Genomic DNA, 23,819 nt, shown 5'->3' on the forward strand with positions numbered 1-23,819 from the left:
ATTTGAAAGCATCAATTCTTTGGTGCCAAGCCTTCTTTATGGTCCAACTCTCACATCCGTACATAACTACTGGAAAAACCATAGCTTTGATAGTATGGACCTTTGTCAGCAAAGTGATGTCTCTGCTTTTTAATATGCTATCTAGGTTTGTCACAGCTTTTCTTCAAAGGAGCAAGTGTCTTTTAATTTCATGGCTGCAGTCACCATCCACAGTGATTTTGGAGCCCAAGAAAATAAAATTTGTCACTGCTTCCACTTTTACTCCTTCTATTTGCCATGAAGTGATGGGGCTGGATACCATTTGTTAATAACCATAATTAATATCATAATTAATATCATAAAGTTTCCTGTAGCTACTGTAACAAAGTATCACAAACATGGAGATATTCTTTTTAAAGAGTATAAATTTATTCTCTCACAGTTCTTGAGGCCGAAGTTCCAAAATTAATGCATTGGTAGGGCGGTGCTCCCTCTGGGGGAAGCTCTGGTTCTGGCCTCCTCTACCTTCTCATCACTCCAGGTGTTCCTTGGCTTGCCACCTCATCACTCCAATCTTGGCCTCTGGGTCACACTGCCACTTCTTCTTCTCCATGTATCCACGATAATCCAGAATGATCTCATCTCAAGAATTTTAACTTAATCACATCTGCCTCAAATCACATTTCCCCCCCACCCCAAAAAATAACACTTACATGTTCCAGGGACTTGGTTTGAATACCTTCTGCAGTTTGTGGGGGGTGTGGTTTGGCAGTCACCATTCAAGGCTTTGAACACTGGGACCTATCTGTCTTCATATTTCTTTAGTGTCTCACATATGAATGCAAATGAATAAATAATTAAGGCAATTTTATTTCTAAATTCTAAGGTGCCTCACTACCGCTACAGACCATCAATATCCCTCTGAAAGGTAATCTAGAATCTTTATACCATTGGCCACTCAAGCACAGGCCGGTGTGAATGAGTTTCATGGGTTCATGATTCAATATGAATTATCTCTTACAAGGAACCCATCTCTTTAGGCCAACCTGTCTGTATAACAGTAATCACAATCAGCACTAACTTTGACTGTGATGTTCAATATCTTGCATGTTTATCTTTTGCTCTACCAGTTCAAATCCTTTCTACCTTTTGAGGCCCAGCTAATGCTCTACTTTCCCAGGACATGACATTTTCTTACCCTCCACACCTTTTCACAATCCTGCTTTCCTTTGAGTTCTTCCTGCCCTTCCTGCCCATGGGAATCACTTCTGCTTTGTTGCTGTTCAGTCGCCAAGCCATGTCTGCCTCTTTGTGACCCCATGGACTGCAGCATGCCAGGCCTCCCTGTCCTTCACCATCTCCCGAAGTTTGCCCACGTTCATGTCCATTGCATCGGTAATGCCATCCAGGCACCTCATCCTCTGATGCCTTCTTCTCCTTCTGCTTGGGACTTAGTAAACTCTTTCTAAGAGTTTCTTTCTCAAATTAGACTCAATGCATATAGTATAGTATGTTGTTGGAATTTTGTTAAATAATTGTTGGGTGATGAATGTAAGGAAAACTAGTGAGCTAAAGAACAGATCACACTAAAACAAGACTTCTCCACTCTGAGGCAGGAAAAAACACCTATTTGCTTGGAGGGTCCAAGAGAAGACAGAATATTCATTTTTGGATCAACTGATTTAGAAAATTAGATAATTATCTCCTGGAGGATGAGATGTTTAACATTCAGCTAAAAGATAAAGTTCTTTCACATAAGTGGTAACTGTTAAGAAGGCTTCCCAGGTGGCACAGCAGTAAAGAATCCCCCTGCCAATGCTGGAGATGCAGGAGACAGGGGATCAACCCCTGGGTCAGGAAGATCCCCTGGGGTAGGAAATGGCAACCCACTCCAGTATTCTTGCCTGGGAAATCAAGACAAATTTTTTGATTTCCCAGAGAAATCAAGAGAAGTCTGGTTGGCTATAGTCCACGGGGGTCACAAAGAGTTGGACATGCCTGAGCAAGCACACATGCAGACAGCTGTTAAGACAGTCAGGGACTGTGATTTTCTATCAAGGAATATATCATAAAGGGGCTTCCCTGGTGGTCCAGTGGTTAAAACCCAGAGCTGCCAATGTAGGGGGCATGGGTTCCATTGCTGACGAGGGAACTAAGATCCCACATGCCGTGTGGTGCAACTAAAGATTTCAAAGAAAGAAAGAAAGACAGCATAGACCTTTCAGGAAGGAAAGTTAGAGGGCGCAAAGTGTCTTCCTCTCCTCCCAGACAGGATTTGGTGAAGAATTTGTACAGACAAAATAGCCCCAATTTCAAAATGTATGTGAATATGCAGCAGCAGAACTCTAAGACTCAGAAGCTCTGAAAGGAAGGAGAATTGCCTGATTCAGGAGTCCCTGACATCATCAGTTCACTGAACCTGGTGACAAGAGCCACATCCCAAGTACGAGGCATGACCTTCATGTTGCTAAATACAGCACTCAATTTCTCAGACACATGGGACAACGGACCACTCACTCTTCCTTCTTGAAATATTTTGTACTCTTTATCTCTGCCTTCAATGGATGTTCCTTCTCAGTTTCCTTCACCGGGTTCTCTACCTCCTCTTGACCTCTAAATGTTGATATGCCCCAGGGCTCATTACTCAGCCCTCTTATCTTATTCACTTCTCCTCTCTTCCAGGGCCTAGGTGAGCTCACTCAGTCTCATGACTTAAAAATGTCATTCACACATGCTTTCTCCAAAATGGTATCTCTGGCCCCATTCTTTCCCTTGAACTCCAGACTTGCATATCCAGCTGCCTACTTGACATCTTCAATGAGACATCTCATAGATTGTAAAACTGAAAATGACTGAAACAGAACTCTTCATTTCACCCCACCTAAAATCTCCTCCTCCTCCACCTCATGCTTCCCTGATAGCTCAGTTGGTAAAGAATCTGCCTGCAATGCAGGAGACACTGGCTCGATTCCCAGGTTGGGAAGATCCAGTGGAGAAGGGATAGGCTACCCACTCCAGTATTCTTGGGCTTCCCTTGTGGCTCAGCTGGTAAAGAATCCGCCTGAAATGTGGGAGACCTGGGTTCGATCTCTGGGTTGGGAAGATCCCCTGGAGAAGGGAAAGACCACTCACTCCAGTATTCTGGCCTAGAGAATTCCATGGACTGAATAGTCTATGGGGTCGCAGAGTCAGACACAACTGAACGACTTTCACTTTCCTCCATCTCCACTTTAGGAAACTGCAATTTCATTCGGTGGCTCAAGCCCAGAACCTTGAAGTCAACCTTGACTCCTCTCTCTCTCTCACCCCACATCCAATCCATCAACAAATCCTATTGGTTCTACCTTCCACATATATCCAGAATCCAATCACTTGCCTCTGCTTCCACTGAGGGCAACCTGGTCCATGACACTATCAACTCTCACCTGAAAGAAACTCCCCACTGCTTGTCTGCTTTCTCTCCCACCCCCTGCTAGTCAAACTCTAGGAGGCAGCCCAGTAAGACAAACTAAATCATGTTACTCCTCCGCCCTCAACTATACAAAGATGTCCCAGTAAATTTTGCATGAAATTCAACGCTCACCATAGTCCACAAGGCCCTGCAAATGCTCTTTTCCAGTTTTATTTCCTATTTTTGTTACACAGGCCTCCTTGCTGTCTTCAGTAAGTTATTAAAATGAACATATATGCCTCAAAATATGAGATAAGATATAAAAAGAAAATTTGTGCCATCAATAACACAAAGTGCATGTAGTGGGGTTGTGCAGCTGTAAAAAAAAAAAAGTCCTCGTGTTTATCAGGTACAGAGCTTCGATTTTGCAAGACGAGGAGAGTTCTGGACATGTATGGTGGTGATGGTGAACAACAATGTGGATTTACTTAATTACAGGCTCTATTTCATTCAGCAGATCTCCAGAACTTAATGTGAATGCACTTAATGTCACTGAACTATATATTTAAAAATAGTCAAAATAGTAAATTCTATATTATGCGTATTTAACCAAAATAGGTAAAATGGTAAATTCTTTTTTTTGGCCACAGCTAGTAGCATGCAGGATCTTAGTTTTCTGACCAGGGATTGAACCCATGCCCTCTGCATTGGCAGTACGGAGTATTAACCACTGGACTGACAGGGAAGTTCCCAAAAAGGGTAAATTCTACATTATGTGTATTCTACCAAAATAAATAACAAAAAAGAAAATGATCATTAATATTTGTGTATTTGCAAAACAGGTCTGAAAGAATAAGCACAAAAGGGGAATAGTAATTATAGAGTAGTGTTAGTTGCTCAGTTGTGTCTGACTCTTTGCGACCCCATGGACTGTAGCCCACCAGCCTTCTCTGTCCATGGGATTCTCCAGGCAAGAATACTGGAGTGGGTTGCCATGCCCTCCTCCAGAGGATCTTCCTGACCCAAGGATTGAACCAGCAGGGTTAAACCCAATTTCCTGCATTGCAGGCAGATTCTTTACCAAGTCTGAGCCACTAGGGAAGCCTGTTAGGGTAGGAGGATTACATATGATTTTCTTTTTGCAGGAAAAGTGCTTCTGATATATGTATTACTTATGTGTGATTTTTATATATTACATATATAATAAAATTCATAAGGAGCTGTGTACAAAACTTATACCTAGTATGGTGATATTTAACTACATACAAACTCTGGAAATAAATATGTTATCACTAAACTTCCTATTTAGTGTCATCAATTTCAATGGATTCATCTCCACAGGAACTAGACAAGAGGACTTTAAATATAGGAGCACTTAGATTTTCAAATGAAGACTCAGGTGATAACATGGATGCCACCTGTCTGACACAGGACAATCATACTACAGATGAACAAGCTATTGCAAAAACTCTGACACATCTCTACAATGTGTCATTTGACAATGTGGCATCTTTTGACATAGACCAAGCTACAGAGCTGCCTATTGTGCATAATTAAGGGTTTCGGATGTACTAAGGTTTTCTCCTGCCAAATGCCATTCATCTATGCTTGACTCTTCCAACAAATATAACTGAAGTACAATTTGTAAAGCAAGCTCGCTGTGTGAATTATTTTGTCCTGCTGTTTTAAGTCACTGCATGGTTCAGAGGAGTAGAGAAATTATTCTGGGATACCTAAATCACAAAGTACAATCCCATCATTTGGGGACAGGATGCCAAGACCCAGAAGACAAAGTGGTCCAGAGATACCCTCCTAGTGTATGCAATAGTGGGGGGCTCACCTCCAGAAATCCTTATTCCTTAGTCCCATGCATTTTCTCAAAAGTTGGAACGTTATCTTTGGAAAAGGAGAGTAACAACAGTCTGAATATGGTTACAACTAGAAACAGCCTTCTCTCTCCCCAACCTTTGTCTTCAAATAGACTCCATAGCTTTCTGATTACTCACACTTTCAAGGACCACCTAATTTTAGCAATTAAGACTAATTTTCAGGTGTTGTTTTTTGTTTTAAATTCATCTGGTCGAAATCAAATCTTCAATCTCACTTTTAGCTCAAATTGGTTCTGTCCACATGGCTCAGACTGACTCACGGCTTGAGGACTTGCAAATGGGGAAGGAGATGAAATCTGCTTTTCTCTCCTTCCTTTCTTCCATTGCTCTCGCTTCCCAGGATCAGTGGCGGGCCAGGAGTGGAGGAGTTGACAAGGATTGAAGTAAAGGGGCTAAAGTCTTTGCACTTGACTGTAAAACTTCCTTAACTGACAGCATTCTCTGGGTTGGTGTCCAAAGATGGAACATACCTTGGGATGCAGCTATGGCTTCTGAAAAGGCCTTATGGGAATCTCCATAGGATCTGAGTCAGGGGCACCAAAGTGAGGGTGCTGTGGGAGCCCTCTCCCTTGGCTGGGAGGAATCAAGGCTCTCCCTGCCCATCTCCAACTGCACTGTCCCTCAAACTCTGCCCAGTGAATCAAATCTTCTTGACTAGTCTTTTTTTTTTTTTAAGTTGAGAATTATGTTTTATTTTTAATATATATTTTATTTTGTAGAGTATTTTTATTCATTTATTTTTGGCCATGCTATATGTGGCCATATATAGATCTTAGTTCCCTGGCCAGGGATTGAACCCATGACCCTTGCCCTGGGAGCATGGGATTTTTAACCAGTGGACCACAAGGGAAATCCCTGTCTAGTCTTTTTTTCGCACAGGCTGGTGGGTGATGGCAGCCAGAAAAGTTTATCCACCTTTATATAAATCTTGAGGGGTTTTGCCTAGCTATTCCTCTTCAGAAGTGTACGGTACCTAACACATAGCATTTTCATTAAAAAAATTCCATTTAATATTGTCTTATGGGAGTCCTAAGTGTCAGTAAGTTTGTTCTTACTTTTGGAAAGGAAGACAAAGAGGAAGCAGTTGTTGGGAAGATCCTACAGGGAGAGAGGGAATTACCCACGGACTGGAAAAAGGAGGGACTGCCTCCAAAGACAACCCTCCCTCATCATAGGGAATGTCAAAGATTTTGAGAAGACTCTGAGGGGAGCTGCTTCTCTGGGACCAAGCAGATTGAGGGCATCAGGATAAGATAAAATCCTGCCTCTGCCCTTCACCCACTCAGTAGCATAGACTGAGCTCTTTCCTCCTTCTGAACTCTGGGTTCCCCATCTATAAAATAGGGGGATGGTCACTACTTGTCATTTTTGGCTGCATAGCATTGTAGCACCATCTACATTGGAGGAATTACAAGATGGGTGGGGGGCAGACTCCCCCTTTGGCCATTATGGAAGCCCAGGAGGTGGCCGTACAGTCTCACTCCCTACCCTTCCTATATATTACAGCATGGAAATATGACTTAGGCTCATCCAAGGACTTTGAATCCTTAATAAGAATGCAAAAGTCTAACTGGTGGAATGAGAGTCCATGGGTATGGCATGAATGTTGACTGCAAGTGATCAGCCCAGAATAGTGCAGCAGCGCCCAGTGCCTTTGAGCTGTGCCTGGCCACCTTGATTATATTCTGAGCCTGGCTCTCTAGCCCTCAATGATTCTGCAGAGATGTCATGTTCTCTGTGATAATTACCTTAACTTGGCTCACAAGTCCCATTCAACCCTTTTCTCCCTCTACAGTAGAGGCTAGAAAGCAAAATACTTGAACTCCCAGACACCTTTGCATTAAGAAGTGGTAATGTGATATAGTCCTGATTAATAAAATAAAACATGAAGTTCCTTCCCCAGTATGAAGGTAAAACCTGGAGAGGAAAAAGCTTTTTTACTTCACCTTTGTCCCTCTCCTTCTTCCTGCCCGGAATATACATGAAATGCCTGGAGGTGAAGCATGTGCTCATGACCATGAGAAACAAAAGGCTAAACGAAATCCTAGCTTCTGATGACATTCCTGAGTAGCAAGACAAGCCTAGACCACCACTTTCAGAAGTTAAATACTGGTGAGGAAATAAATCTTGCTATATGGTATACAGCAGGTCAGAAGAGATTCCATGGATTGGGTCTAATTTGCTACAGAGATTCAAATGGAACTATTTTAGTTTATGATATAACAGATGAAGATTCTTTTTGGAAGGTTAAAAACTGGGTGAAAATTATGGAAAATGTTGGGAAATGAAATCTGTTTACGTATAGTAGGAATCTACTGTCTGAGTAGTGGCTCAGACAGTAAAGAATCTGCCTACAATGCATGAGACCCAGGTTCGATCCCTGGGTTGGGAAGCACTCCTGGAGAAGGGAATGGCAACTCACTCCAGTATTCGTGGCTGGAGAATTCCATGGGCCGAGGAGCCTGGAGGGCTATAGGCTATGGGATTGCAAAGAGTCAGACACAACTGAGTGACTAACACACATACAGGTGATAAACTAGACTTGGAGAAGGAGAGACATGTTTTCATTCAGGAAGTAGAGTCGTATGCAGAATCTGTGGGAGCAAAACATTATCATACTTCAGCCAAACAGAACCAAGGAATTGACTCTTTCTTGACCTTTGTAAAAGAGAAAATAAACACATATCCTTCTACTCTGCCATCTTGATCACCTCATCACAATCAAAGAAAGCTAACCAAAATGATCACATGCATCAGTCTTGTATAACTCAACGAAGCTATGAGCCATGCCATGCAGGGCTCAAGACGGACGGGTCACGGTGGACAGTCCTGACAAAACATGGTCCATTGGAGAAAGGAATGGCAAACCACCTCAGTATTCTTGCCTCAAGAACCCCGTGAATTGTATGAAAAGGCATAAAGATATGACACCGGAAGATGAGCCCCCCAGGTTGGTAGGTGTCCAATATGCTACTGGGGAAGAGCAGAGAAATAGCTCCAGAAAGAATGAAGCGGCTGGGCCAAAGTGTAAAAGGCACTTGGTTGTGGATGCGTCCAGTGGTGAAAGTAAAGTCTGATTCTGTGAAGAACAATATTGCATAGTAACCTGGAACGGTAGATCCATGAATTAACGTGAACTGGATCTGCTCAAGCAGGAGATGGCAAGAGTGAATATCAACATTTTAGGAATCAGTGAACTAAAATGGACAGGAATGGTGAGTTTAATTCAGATGACAAGGGGTTCTTCCCAACCCAGGGATCGAACCCAGGTCTCCCATATGTGGGCAGATTCTGTACTGTCTGAGCCACCAGGGAAACCCAAGAATACTGGAGTAGGTAGCCTATCCCTTCTCCAGAGGATCTTCCCAACCCAGGAATCAAACTGGGGTCTCCTGCATTGCAGACAGATTCTTTACCAGCTGAGCTCTCAAGGAAGCCCAGATTTCTGCGTCCTAGGCAAAATCTGAGTTGAGCATGATATTTATATTTGTAAAATATTTTGTAGTTTAGAACTTAAACTGTCATTTTTTGTACCATCTCACTGATCCTCACAGCAATGCTGAGCTAAACAGGGCAAGTACAAGGGCTATGAGGAGTGATGGGTTCTAGAGATAAGGATGGCTGGTTGGATGGCATCACTGATTCAGTGGACATGAACTTGGGCAAACTCTGGGAGACATCGAGAGACAGGGAAGCCTGGTATGTTGCAGTCCACGGGGTTGTGAGGAGTCGGACACTTCACGACTGCACGACTGAACAACAACAGTCGTTCAGTCTGACCCAACGCAGTGGGGAAAGAGGAACAGACATTGGACTAGGGCTCAGGAAACCTGTTTTGTGCTCCAGTTCTACCACTAACTTAGTACCTGGACCTTGGGAAAGTCGTTTACCTCTCTGGATCCAGTCTCTTCATCTGTTCAGTGAGGATGCTGGATGTACTAGTCAACTTAGACTGCCTTAACAAAATTCCTTAGACTACATGGCTTAAATAACACACTTATTTTCTCACAGTTCTGGAGATGAAAAGTCCAAGATCAGAGTGCCAGTACAGTCTAGTTCTAGTGAGAGCTCTTCTTCCTGCTATATCCTCACACTGGGAGTGGGGAAAAAGAGAGAGGGAAAGAGAGACAGCTGAAAGAACTCCCTCTTTTTATAAGGACGTAGTCCTAGCAGATTAAGGCCCCATCCTTATGACCTCAATCTTTTCTTTTTAAACTGGAGTATAATTGCTTTTCAATGTTGTGTTAGTTTCTGCTGTACAATGAAGTGAATCAGCTATATGTACACATATATCCCTTCCCTCTTGAAGCTCTCTCCCTCCCACCCCATCCCACCCCTCTAGGCCATCACAGAGCACTGAACTGAGTCTCCTGTGCTATGTAGCAGGTCCCCACTAGCTACCTATTCTACACATGGTAGTGTATGCATGTCAATCCCGCTCCCAATTCATCTCACCCTCCACTCCCCCATGTCTACACGTGTGTTCTCTGCGTCTGCATCTCTGTTCCCGCCCTGCAAATAGGTTCATCAGCACCATCTCTCTAGATTCCATACATATGCATTAATAAGCAATATCTGTTTTTCTCTTTCTGACTTACTTCACTCTGTATGACAGACTCTAGGCCCATCCACATCACTACTGATGACCCAATTTCATTCCTTTTTTATGGCGGGTAATATTCCATCGTATATATGTACCACATCTACTTTATTCAGTCATCGTCAATGGACATTTAGGTTACTTCCATGTCGTGGCTAATGTAAACAGCACCGCAATGAACATTAGGGTACATCTTTTTTTTTTAATTATTGACCTCATTTAATCTTAATTATTTCCTCAAGATTCTTGCTCCACAAACAACCACACTGGGGGTTAGGATTTCATCATATGCATTTTGGGGGAACACAGTTCACCTCACAGTACTGACATGACATTTGGAGTTCCTTTCACCTGTTAGCACAAGTCTGGAACACTAAAGATGCTCACAGTTATCCATGGAATCAGTTAGTCTACTGGCTTCCTTGATTCAAGACATTGCACAAGGCTCATTTCTCAACTCTTGGGTAGTGAGCATCTTGGGGTCTTCTGTGTATGCGTTTCCTTTTCAAAGGAAATTAACACACCAAAGGTGATCTCTGGCCAAAGCAGGTCTCTCCTGAGGCTGGAGCCTTAACGGTTTTCAGAAAGCAGTATATTTATTGTTACTTTCAGTCTTGGGGTGTGACATGAAAAGTAGCTACTGTCTTTAGAAAGAACACAATGGTGACTGTCAGTTGGAGTTGGGTTTCAAATCACACATATACAGTTACATTTTCTGACTGCCATGGACAGTACTGATCAATTGTGGGCCTTCACCAAAGCCCAAAATGCCTTGTCATTCCTCCTTCACCCCTGAAGCACCTGCAAGTGCTGTTTTCAAGCATCTTTGTGGTCAGAAGCAGCCTCTGGTGAAGCAAGCCAGCCAACCTTAGGTCAAATATAATTTTCTCCAATGGTAATTAACCACGATTTCTCCAGAAATATTAATTATTTTTGATTCAATATACTTATTGTCAAAGGCCTAAATACAATTATATAATCACTGCCAAAGGCCTTAAATACAATTCCAACAAAAATATTCCATGGATGGTTGAAACAGCCCTAGAATGAGGTGTTGTATTCAGATCCAAGGCCATTAGGGGTAAAATGGTCTCAACTTCTATAACGACTTTATTTGTTTACTTCTTCTTATTTATGATGAAATCTATAACTGCTTATAACACTAAATTTTCCCTGTGTTAGTAATTTCAAACACAAATTCACCTTTTACAGCTATTAAAATCTTCACCTTCAGTTGCCCCCAACTGTCCAAATTCTGGTATTCTTACACAATGGTAAGATGCTGAGTTTCCGTGTTTGATCCTATAGAGCAATGGTTCTCAACTGAGAGATGCCAAAGATTCCCAGGGGGCATCTGGCAATATGTAGAGACATTTTTTGGTCATCACAACTGGCAGCTAGTAGGTAGAGGCCCAGGATGCTACTAAACAGTGCACAGGACAGCTCCCCTACAACAAAGTTATCCAGCCCCACATGTCAATAATGCTGAAGCTAAAAAATCCTGCTACAGATCTGAAGATGCAAAGAACATGGTCTGTAAGGCTGCCAGGGTAAGAGAGGGGAAACTTCTACTGGCAGCATAACTCTGTGACTATACACGACCTCAGAGACACAGCAGAAACTGATGGAGTATCTGCCATGCCAACAGAATGTCAGGAACAGGATTAACTTTTTTTTAAGTAGGCAGCCCCTCCTCTGATCTTCATTCAACTTCACTGTCCTCTTCACCTGCATAGTAAGGGGAAAGAAAACAGGACTAGAACACAGTGGCTCAGGAGCAGGCCTGTAACGAGGTCTAAAGATTTGCCACTTAAACCCTCAGAGCTCATTTTACTTGGGATGGATGGCAGGAGGACAGAAAAAAGCTCCACTTTATAAAATCCTAACAGCTTCATGGGTTGGTAGGATTTCAAACTCCTTTTAAAAAGCATTAAATAACTCCCTGTGCTCCCATTATTTTAATGATTTCTGTATATCCCTCCTCATTCCAAAAAGGTTGAGGTGGTTAACTCACCCTGTGGTGTCAAGTCAATCTCCCCATATAAAGCTTACATGGGCTTTAGGACCGATCAATAGGTGTTTCAGTGTAGGAAGAAAAAGGATTTTGGGAGGACCAAGGAAACCTATAAAGTTCTGGCAGTTCAAAGATATGAGTTAAATTCCTACTATGTGTAAAGTACAGTGCTAAATGCTGAGGCAATATTTTTTAAGAGTATAAATCACAGCTGGTGTCCTTAAGTAATTTATAATCTGCCTGAGAGATAGGCTCGGTGCCCAAGGGAGGATGTCTTTCATTATAAGGCGGTCTGTGCTCAGAGCCTCCAGGCAGGCACAGCGCTCAGCTCTCTTGCCTTCCTTGGCGGGGGAAGGAGGATCAGAGCAAAGGCTAGGAAGTGGGCACACTCTGGAAAGGGTTGGGGCAGAGAGCAAACTAATCAGGTGCTAAAGTTATGGTTTTATCCCTCAGCTACCAGACTCTGAAGGCATCCAAACAGGAAGTTACAGGGATAAAAGGTGACATTTACTGAGTGCTTTCTGTTTACCAGGCACGCTCATTTCATCTTCTTCCTGACAGCCCTATGACAAAGCTACTCTTCTTCCCATTTGACTGATGAGGAAACTGAGGCATGGGGTTATTAAATCATTTGCGCAAAGTCACACAATTAGGAAGAGCTAGAGCCAGGATTCACCCCCTGGGCAGAGCCCACACTCCAATTTCTTCTCAGGGCTGCCTCTTGATAGAACAGGAAGGTTGAGAGCTGAGGAAAGATCAGACAGGTTAGGAAGACACTGCCAGCAGGGAGCAGTTCAAGGAGTGGAAGTCAATGGGGTCAGATGTTGCTGAGCCATCAGGAACGAAATCTGAGAAAGGCCCATTGGATTTGTGATTAGGCAATCAGGGGTGACCTTTAAGAGTTCTGTAGATGGGTGGGGACAGGGGTTCCCGGTAAGACAGGAAGTGGGGAGTGAAAATGCAGTGTCCCTGGTAGAAACTGATAATGAAAGGACAGGGAGAAATGAAAGAGACTCTTCCAGGCTTTTCTTTTGAAGCTATGCTACCAAACAATGGAACACAATTACAATATATTTCACCTTGTTATTTTGTTTTGAAGGGTATAACTAATACATTTCAGTGGCCATGGTTAAAGGAGAATTAGCAAGTGTCACAGAAATTGTTTTTTTTTTTTTTAAAGCTGCACCAAATTCAGGTAAAATCAAAGATTTAACTGTTTGAAGGCAAATCATTATGGGAGAAAGGTTACTTAACCTTATTTCTATATTGCATTGGCTGGACATGATGGCAATTCTGTAACCGGGATGGGGGACTGTCAGAAAATCACAGATGAAATAACTCACTTCAGACTTAGCTCAAGCCAAGAGTAGCAGAAAGCACTGCATGTGTTATGGCTTGAGGCTGAAATTCAGAGAAGAGCTGCCTGATAGCAGAATGCACTTCCAAAAACCTGGGCTGCAAAGGGCAGAAATACTTATTAAAATTATTTGTTTTAATGAGCTGTGGGAGCCCGAGTTATCGGCCCTGTCCTAGCTACTGAGTAGTTTCCATTTCGAATCAAAAGCAGTTTCAGGCAGGCTGCATTTTCTTGGAGGGGAATTCTCTCCTGGTAGATAATTCAGACCGCCTAGGGCAGCAATTAAAGGCACTGAGGAGGAGAGAAGGAGAAGGAGGCTTCCCTGTGGCTGAGGAGAGGCTCCACCGAGACTTCATCCCATAGCCATTCCCTCCCTCTGGCATTCCAGTATACTCAGTTCTACAGTGTTCTGAGTCACGTTCGTGTCCCAGATGCCCATCATTTTGCTGCTGCCCAAGAACTACTGCAAACAATAGATGAATGAACGGTAACTCGGAGTCTGAGACTGCTGGGACCAAAATAATCTCAGGCTGGGATGCTATTGGGGTACGTTTTCTGCAAAACTCAGTCATGAGATAAATGCTTTGGCAATGAACTTTCACACCCTGGTTTAAGCAGGAAAGACACCAACAGGTATTCAACTTAAAAAAAAAAAAAGAGGATGAAGCTGTTGGTGCCATGATTAACCTGCCTGTTTGAGTATTCACAGATTCCTTTTCCTTTCTAGTGACTCAGGCCATGGGAAAGTTGGTGAAATCTAGAGCATCCTTCTTTGAAGTCTTCAAAATCGTTCTGCACTCCAAATAGAAGGGAACCCACACAGGTCTCCTTTCCATCCCAAGCCATATGCCCATGTACCTTTTGCTTTCTTGTTATACACTGCAGCCCTCAGGAGACTTTCTTTTCATCTTCCCAAGGGCTGACTCTGTCTGGGAGGTTCCTCTTTTGCCAACAACGGCTCAAAAGTAAGACAAGATCTCCCCCGATTCTTCTCCACTTTTCTTGTTGTTCTCCCCCACCCCCAACACATACAGCCTTTGCATTTGAGAGGTTTCACTGCTCACGACGGGGAACTGTAAGGGCTACAAGAAAACAAGAAGAGTGGGAGGTTGGAAAGACTCAAGGATGCCACGGTGACTTGTCAGTTCTTTTCCACAGCACCAGGGTTAGGGGAGTGAACAAAATAGACAAAATCCCTGTGCTCTGGAGCGTTCATTCCCTGGGGCTGATTTTTATAGAGTGTGTTTGGAGGGGCTGTGGATAAAAGCAAAGCAGGAGGAGGGGTGGGAATGCCTGTGGGAGGGTGTGTCGTTTTAAAGGAGTGATGAGACTTTAAGCAGAGCCAAAAGGAGGTGAGGGAGCAAACCATGCAGGAATCTGCAGGAAGCATGGTCCAGGAGAGGGAGGCACTAGTGCTAAGGCTCTGAGGCAGCAGGAACAGCAAGGGGGCCCCGGTGGACAGGCAGAGGCAGAGGAGGGTGGGAGGCGCTCTCCATCCTGCAGTGCGAGTGAGGAGGAGGAAAAGGCCCAGATTCTGAGCCATACTGGCCAGGGCCTGCACCTCAGCCTCTGCTCCTTATGTCACGTACCTCGGACTCTTCTCTTCTAATCTAGAAAGAGTTGACCACAAAGGGTCTTTGCAAAGGGCTAAAGGAGACACGAATGTGAAACTACCTATAGCAGGACACAGCACACATCAGTTCCCTTCCTCCAGTCCTGGTTACAGGGCTCCTCTCGTCTAGCTCCCATTGTGGCCGTGTCTAGAAGTATGCCATTCAAGGGCTCTCTAGAGGTTCAGAGTATACTGCCAAGTACAAGAAAAGAAACTGCAAAGCAGTATGCATCTATGTATAGTATTGTTGGTGAACAGTAACATTTTAGTATCTGCATTAAAAAATCCAGAGAAATCCATACCAAACTATTAATGGTGGTCTCGTGAAGGAATAAGACTATCAAAGATTCTAACCATGGACCTCTACCTTCTATATTTATGTAATGGTTGAACATTTTACAACACATACATATTTACAAGTAGAAATCACAATAGATACTAATGTTGGTACAGGAGAATTGATTTCCTGGCCCTTTCCTATAAGCAGCCTCCATCCTCCCTTGCACCCAAAGCCCACAGATGTGAGCCCACTTTAGGAACCCTTACATCTTCCTTATGGGGCAACTGAGTGCATACAAGCTCAACCAAAGGTCTAGGACTCTCAACAGACCAGGACTATTGGAGAAAGTCCTATGGTGGGTGTGCCTGGCCAGCATTTGTGAACTCTGGTTCAGTTTGGAAAGGGGATGGATTAACTAGCAGGTTGTGAACCACTTTCTAAATCAAATTAAAACCCTTGCTATAGCTTCCACCACGGAGAGAAAAAGACGACTGGTGAAAATCGAGTATTTCAGAGTAAACTGACTGTGAACTTTTGTGATTCCAGATTGCTGACACAGAGACAAATATCTCATTTTAGAGAATACTAAGTTAAGTGTAAGAAAACAAAACATTTCACAAGTAAGTAGCCTACAAGGTCAGTCAAGGAAAGACAATATGCCAGTTCCCAGTGTCTTACTCAACAATACATTAAAATGTGCATTACAATAAGTCACTGCAATGCATGTTAGTTACATAGCTTGGAAAAATTTCAGTTGCTTCCAAAAAAAGAAAAAAAAAAATCCTTGGTGAAGGGAAAAAAAATAACACTTAAGCATCCATAGTTGCCCATATGGTTTTTCCCAGTGTAAACATATGTTTCAGGAAAACAAATATGTAGTCAGAAACATTTTAATGTTCCTCAAATTGACCACTGCACCAAAAAAGGGTGCTCAGCCCTGCAGTAAATAAAATCCTGCTTGAATAGAAGAAAGTAGACTTCTTGGATGCTTTTTAATTATGAGACAACTGACTGTAGAAGATAGAGGTGCTCCCCATCGGAAAACCCATTTACTACCCCAGAATCAAACAATGCCTCTCTTTGCTTTCCACTTCCCCCTCAGTAACATCAGGACTTTTCCTGAATTTATCTGATCAGAAACTGGAAATCCCCAGGGCAGAAAGGCTCCACCTCAGCATTTCCATAAGCACCAGAGCTGTGTGCTTCCAAAACCAAGTGACTTCTGTGAGGCAAAATGGTTGTAACAAATTGCTTTACTATCAACAGAATACACTATAATGAAAAAAGTAACATCATGATGTCCTAAAACCAGTTATATTGCCCAAGAAAGAAAACAGAGCTTATAGAATTTACAAGAGAGTCTTTTATTTCTGACCTAATATTATTCACCAATTTAACATTAAAGCTGTAACTTCCATGGGATATAATTTTCAAATAATCCCTTATGCTTATCTATACTTATCTCACCACCCTCTCAAATATGTGACCTGAGTATAAAACTTTGTAGCCCCCCTGGATGAATTTCCCATCGATGCAACTACAGTGAAAACTGTTAGGAATGTGTAACAAGATCTAATACCTGCATTATAATAATGCATTTATATAAAAATATTAAATTTACATCCATTGTTAAATGTACAAATTCCAAGATTTTTCTAATGAAGAGCTGCTACAATCACAGAGAGACTGGATTATGGTCTACAGCTTGCATAGATTTCTTCACCTGGTTAAGGCACATACACACAAGTGTGTCAATGTTTTAATGACTGGCAGTGAGACCAGAAAATGGTGCGCAGTGTAGGGAGAAGATAGGACTGGAATGTGACCATGAGAAACGTGAATGATTCATTCTACCTGATGCATATACATTTTATAGGTTTAAATGTGAAGGGAAACAACTTTTTGAAACTGTTTTGGGAGAGTTGAACAGACACATGTCTTAAAAAAATTTTTTTTTAATCTTTTTATTTTGTATTGGGGTATGGCATCACCGACTTGATGGATGTGAGTCTGAGTGAACTCCGGGAGTTGGTGATGGACAGGGAGGCCTGGCGTGCTGCGATTCATGGGGTCGCAAAGAGTCGGACACGACTGAGCGACTGATCTGATCTGATAGTCGATTAACAATGTTGTGATAGTTTCAGGTGAACAGTGAAGGGACTGGGCCATACGTATCCATGTATCCATTCTCCCCCCAACCCCCCTCCCATCCAGGCTGCCACGTAACACTGAGCAGAGTTCCATATGCTATACAGTAGGTCCTTGTTGGTTGTCCATTTTAAACACAGCAGTGTGCACATGTCCATCCCAAACTCCCTAACTATCCCTTCCCTCCATCCACCCCCCATCTGGCAACCATAAGTGCATTCTCTGCAAGTCTAAGAAACATGTCTCAAATCCATGTTTATAGGCTCAGTGCCACCTTAAAAAATTCCACACAAATCCATTCTGAAACAACAGTTTCTATTACTGGAAAGTCACAAAGGTTGAATTGAATCTATGAAATGGAAAATCAGATCCAAGCCTGTATGTTCATTCATAAGCTTTGATCTTAATGAAAATGTAGATGGAGTGGCAGTATGAGGGTTAAACATTACTCCCACCCCTTTACCCACGCACTAAACCCCCCCTTCCCCAGCAATCAGATGCACTAGAGTTTGTATCCTTATCCTGTCCCTGACTGTGTGACCTTGGGCAAGTTAGCTAACCTAAGTCTTAGCCTCTTCGTGTTCAACATGGAGATAATAGGTTTGTTATGAAGATTAAATGAGATCATGCACCAATAGCTTGTAACTCAGTATCTGGTATATATGACCATTAAAAAAATGTGTTCTCAGGATTAAATGTGGCACTCTACTATATATTTTAGAAGCAATTATAGTCCTGTTGCCATATCCAAACATCTTGTGATAACCATTTTTATTCTATACTTGTAGCTTTCGCTATTTTTTCACCATAGCATTTCAAGGGGGGGGGGGGAGGTAGTTTTATACGTCCCACTTTTGGAACTGTTTCTTGAAGCAAGATGAAAAGCTGGGGAAATAGATAACTGAAGAGAAATTTAGTCTTTAGGATATGATGTTATATGTGTATCGAATATAAACAAATCATCTCATTTCAATCTATAACATATGGGGCATCAAATCATAGGTTTTATTTTAAAAGAGACAAAAGCCAAGCAGTATTAAAGAATACATTAGGAATCAATATGGGCCTATTGCTATCTCAGTATTAGTGTCTGAAACAGGGATTGGTGGGCTAGATTACAGGGAATTTCATGGGGTCTAACTTCCAACAGGTGGCAAGCTTTAGTCATCCTCAGATGCAAAACCTTAATGAGTTTGAGTATGCAAGTCTCAGGAATTCTGTTCAAGGCCTCCTCTCGGCAATCAAGGGAAACAATTTTCTGATTTTAGGCCACCCTGGCAAGTTAGCAAGCAGGGGAACTGTCTGCCGTAGCTTGCACCTGTCCCTAGAACGGGATTCTGGCCTGACAGTGAAAAACCACCATCCTTTCTTGCCAGTCCATTCTGCCGCTGTGGCGCCTCCAGACAAATGGGGGAAGCCCACTAGGAAGCGGTTACGACCAACCAAGCCACAAATCCCCGGGGTGTGGGATTTCCACCTCAATACCACACTCGAAAACCGAAAACAGGCGCTCGCTTGTTATACTGCAATGGGATTCCCCCCAGCAGCAATCCCCCCCCCCCACCCCCAGCTTGCATGTTTTATTAATAAATGCAAGATGGCACACGGAGGCAAAGAATGGGAGGTAAGGCATCTGCAGCTGGACCCGAACCAGGGCAGTTTGCAAAAATAAATAAGAAGCATGTGACAAGAAGCAGATCTCCAGGCTGGAGCTGAAGCCTTGGGCTGCCCCAGGCACCCTAGCCTTGCTACCCCGGCCAGAGGGGATGAAGGTCAGTGGTAAGATCCCAGCCCTCCCGGGCACGTACCCTGCAAACCCTGACCGGCTCCCACCCCCGCCCCGGCCACAGGACCCGGGCAGCGTGGCAGGGGAAGCCCCGGCCACGGCCGGCTGCGGGGACACATACCTGCTGCCGGGGCTGGGGATTCGCTCGGCTCTGCAGCGGCGCCGGCCGCGGCTCGCGCTCCCGGGGCTCCCCTCTCCGCCCCCCCGCCCCCTCGCGGCCCCGCGGCTTCCTCCGCTCCTCCGCCCACCGCGCTCGGGGGCGCGCGCGCGGCCCCGCGCCGGCGGCAGGACCGGACCCGCGCCTGCGCCCTCGCCTCCTTTTTCGGGGCGCGCGCCCAGGCGGCTGCGGAGCGGCCGCGCGGCTGTCTAGGAAACCGGCAGCCTCGGCGGGTCGGGCGGCGGGAACCGGGCAGGGGGCGGGGGCTGGGGACGCGGCTCGCGCCTGGGCCCGAACGGAGCGCGCAGGTTTCGTGGCGTGGGTGAGGGGGTCGCGGGGACGTGTCGGGTGTATGGGGGGCTGCGCGTGCGCGTGTGGAATCAGGAAGGGGTCGTGGAGAGAAGGTCTGAGGTAGAAGGGCTGGGAAGCAACAAGTGAGGGGGCCCCATTCGCGGTATTTCGTGCAACCGAGAATAGAAACCTTCTCTGGCTTTGGTGCAGCGCTTTGCAGTTTCCAAAGCTCTTTGCCAGCCGTTGGTTACATCCACACACGGCACCCGGGTGGTGAGGCAGCGAACGGCGGGCATGGATTGCCCTTTGAGCTTTGATGAACCCCTTTCTGGCCGAGGTCGAACCAAAGTCAGAGACCCCCTTGACCCTCAGGCTGCTGTCTGGGGAAAAAATTACTTGTCAGGACCTTCATTTCATAGTTGACCTCGGGACCCTTGTAGGTCAGTGTTTTTCAACCTTTTTTTTTTCTTTTCTTTTCATTATCGTTCTCTTAAGATAAGCCTTTTAAAACGTTTTGCTCATCAATCCCTTCCTCCTTGACGCCATGAAATTCTGATACCGTTCATATACCGCATAGCTGCTTATGAACCGTACGTGTATCGTGTTTTACACATAAAAGGAGTAAGATCTCACCCTTAGGAGGTAAAACATCTTCCCCGTGGAGAATGCTTGCTTTAGGACAGTGGCAGTTGGTTAGCAGGTGTGGCAAGTGGCTTAGGTGAGGACTCTGGGTGCACCCACAAGACTAAAGATTTAAGTTCTTACATCCTCCCTGTTTCTGATGTCAGTACAGGCTGCTGTGAGCAGTGGAATAATACAATCACTTAAGCACCTTCTGGAGTCAGAGTAGCTCTTGTCTCTTGTAGTCTCAATTCATGCTAAAAATCTAGCTATTTTCCAGTAGAGTCCCATTAGTTTTGCTGAAGTACTTGAAAAGATCGCAAACTCTCTTCTAGACCACCAAGTTCCAGAGTGAGCTCTAGCTCTACAGACAGCCTTGATTTCTGGTTCTCATACCTCTTATAAAGGTTTTGTTGTTTGTTTTGGTTAGGCCTGTTTGATTCACAGTAATGTCTTAGTCTAGTCATCCCTGTCTCTTCCTCTTCCCACCTCAGCTTTTCTCGCTAAAAGTTGGAAATTGTGGAGTTGAAAGACTTCAAAACCCAGGTCACAGAATTGCCCGAGGGGCATGGATTATACGTTTCTTAGACAAAGAAATATCTAGATCGGGAATGTGTATCTACTTTTGGCAAGTTGGGAAATAAGTAAAATCCCTTCTTCAGGTCCTCCCTCATCTTTAATCCAACTCTAATGGAATTTAAGAGGAACACAAAGCCCTTGGAGGTGATATTTGTAGAAGCTACCTGAGTTGCCAGAAGATTTTTCTTCTCCATTTAATGTAGACTTGAAAAGAGAAAGTGGGGATGAGTCTGGAAAAGTTGGGAGGATGGATGGGATGGGGAATGGGTAGTTTTCTGACAGGTGGTGGCAACATTTCAACTACACTTGAAAAAGTGTAAGAAAAAGCCTTGGCATAGCTTGTTCATGTTATTTCCACCCCCATTCCCCACCCTACACTTAGTAGAACTCCAAAGGCTTGATTAAAAGCGTCCAGTTACAATGCTAGTTGAAACAGTAGGACACGTGTTTTGAAACTTTCAGACAGAAAAGTTGGAACACCACTTTGGTTTGCCTGGAATCTTTGTAGTCTAAAACCAGTTTTACATTCAGGTGTAATACTACTTCAAGGGAACTTTTTTCCTATAACAGCTGTCATTGAAGACCCTCTAGAGAGAGAAAGCTGTGGGAATTATGTGCTAATATCTTTTACCTGGGTCTTTTAAGTGTGCTGCTTTTTTTTTTTTTTTTGTAATCTGAGTTCATGGAAAATGTAGGTGCACCAATTTTATGTGGTAGTTTGTAGTCCAAAAAAATCCCCTAACACCTGTAATTTATCAGCTCTATGCTGACCCTGGTGGTATGTACCTCATATCACCTACCCAAACTAAACCCCACCCCCAAGTCTTTAGGGATGTTGAAAACCCAAGTCAGCTGTGTAGACAAGATGCTATTCTGCTTTCTCCAAACTTTTCCTGCTCTATTTTCAAATTTCTAAGTCCTAATGCCTGAAGGAGGATTAGCCCCTGAGGGTGATCAATTTGGAGGAACCGTGAAGAACTCTGGCAGGCCTCTTTAGCTTATTCTTAAATGTGTCTATAGGGATCTCTTGAGGATGCTTGATTAAAATCAGATTCTGGAGGCTCCCCTCAAATCCATTAAAATTGAATCGACACAAGTATGGCCTGTTATTTTTATTTTTAACTGCCCCAGGTGATGCTTATCAACAGGAGAGGTTGAGGAACACTGGAGCTATAAATAGGACAGGTGCCCGCTTCAGCAGAATGTAGGTGACTAGAGAAGGGATTTTGTGGGTGATGGAACCCCACAGCAAAAGGAAAATAGGACCTATACAGCAGAAATAGAAGAAATTAACTGTAGTTTTAAGGCTTGTGTGTCACTTTCTTGCCAGATATATCTGCTTCTAATGTGGCTGTAATTACCATGCTCTTCCATACCAAAATATCTTTTGAGGTAAGTCAGATTTTCTTTTATTTAAAAAGACTGTCTTTTCAAGAGTACCAGAATCACATAATCAGAAAAATTGTGCATGTATGCAGCTGCAAGATTAGGAGAAGGCAGACTGGAGATTACGTTGATCCTATGAATGTCTGAAAAAGATTGCTATTAGAGTTAAAATTTGTTCTCTTGAGGTAGTTGCTTGAAAAAGTAGAACGTGTGAATTCTGATGCCATGTGATTTGTGAAATTTAAATAATATCAAGAGATTTTAAGTTGTTAATGTTTATGTAAATGTTAATATTTTAAAACCTCTGCTGCATGTTGATTTGGGATGCAGCCTCACTTATTGGGAACACACAGGGAGAAAGCCAATCTGAGTCAATGAAAAGCTTGAAAAATGGAATATATGTGAATTTGTGTGATAATTATTTAAAAATTTAAGTATACATAATACCTGCTAACAGAATAGCTTTCAAAATCCTGCTGAGTGCTTTAATGAATAAATGTGATCGACTTGTAATTAGCAAAATTCATGTGCATATATTCTGTGTAGATAAAGCAAAGCGCAGTACTGTGCACTGAATAGGTCCTCAATATTCTTTTAAAAACTACTTTCTCATAAATAGGTTAAATACACTTAATGTAGCAAGCCCATTTTCAAGGACAGAAGGGGCAGATTTTACCTTGAGTGGTGGCATGCCAAGAATGGGGCAGTGAGAACATCACTTGGGGTGTAGGCAAAAATGTTCTCATTGTCTGCAGGGAATTTATAATATACTCACTAAAATCCTGTCTGATTTTCATGACCAGCAGTTTTTATGTACCAGAAATTCTAAACAATGTCAGTGATAAAATATTCTTCCTTGAAAAATTTCTTATGAACGTAGTTTCTAAACAAGTTCCATAGTTACTTTATATATACATATATAATTTATTTTATTTTTGACGGTGCTAGGTCTTTGTTGCTGCACACGGGCTTTCTCTAGTTTCAGCGTACTCTATAGCTGGGATGCTTTGGCTCCTCATCTCGGTGGCTTCTCTTGTTGTGGAGCATGGGCTGTAGCGCCCACAAGCTTCAGTAGTCGCTGCACGCCGGCTTGGTAGTTGTGGGACACGGGCTTAGTTGCCTTGTGGCATCTTCTGGATCTGGGATCAAATCCCTGTTCCCTGCATTGACTGGCGGATTCTTAACTACCAGACCACCAGGGAAATGTTTATGGGGCTCTCCATGCAAGAATACTGGAGTGGTTTGCCATTTCCTCCTCTAGTAGACTGTGTTTTGTCAGAACTCTTCAGTATGACCTATTCATCTTGGGCGGCCCTGCGTGGCATGGCTCATAGTGTCACTGAATTATGCAAGGCCCTTCACCATGACAAGGCTGTGATCCATGAAGGGGAAGAGAAACAAAAGGCAAGGGAGCAAGGGAAAGATATACCCAACTGAAGGCTTCCCTGGTAGCTCAGACAGTAAATAATCAACCTGCAATGCAGGAGACCCAGGTTCAATCCCTGAGTCAGGAAGATTCCCCTGGAGAAGGGAATGGCAACCCACTCCAGTATTCTTGCCTGGAGAATTCCATGGACAGAGGAGCCTGGTGAGCTACAGTCCATGGGGTTGCATAGAATTGGACACAACTAAGTGACTAACACAACAACTACATACCCAATGCAGACATCCCGAGAATAGCAAGAAGAGAAAGAAGGCCTTCTTAAATGAGCAATTCAAATAGAGGAAA

At 43.5% G+C, this 23,819-nt stretch overlaps 1 protein-coding gene across 1 annotated transcript in view; it reads right to left on the bottom strand.

Moving 5' to 3' along the window:
* Positions 1-19,301, bottom strand: part of TMEM266 (transmembrane protein 266) — a 126,400-nt gene extending 107,099 nt beyond the window's left edge. The window contains exon 1 of the mRNA XM_025271603.3: positions 19,178-19,301. The gene's annotated coding sequence lies outside the window, so the exon portion shown is untranslated. The remainder of the gene's footprint in view (positions 1-19,177) is intronic.
* Positions 19,302-23,819: the final 4,518 nt, after the last annotated feature.

Source organism: Bubalus bubalis, chromosome 20 (assembly GCF_019923935.1).
Source record: "Bubalus bubalis isolate 160015118507 breed Murrah chromosome 20, NDDB_SH_1, whole genome shotgun sequence".
NCBI classification, from domain to species: domain Eukaryota; kingdom Metazoa; phylum Chordata; class Mammalia; order Artiodactyla; family Bovidae; genus Bubalus; species Bubalus bubalis.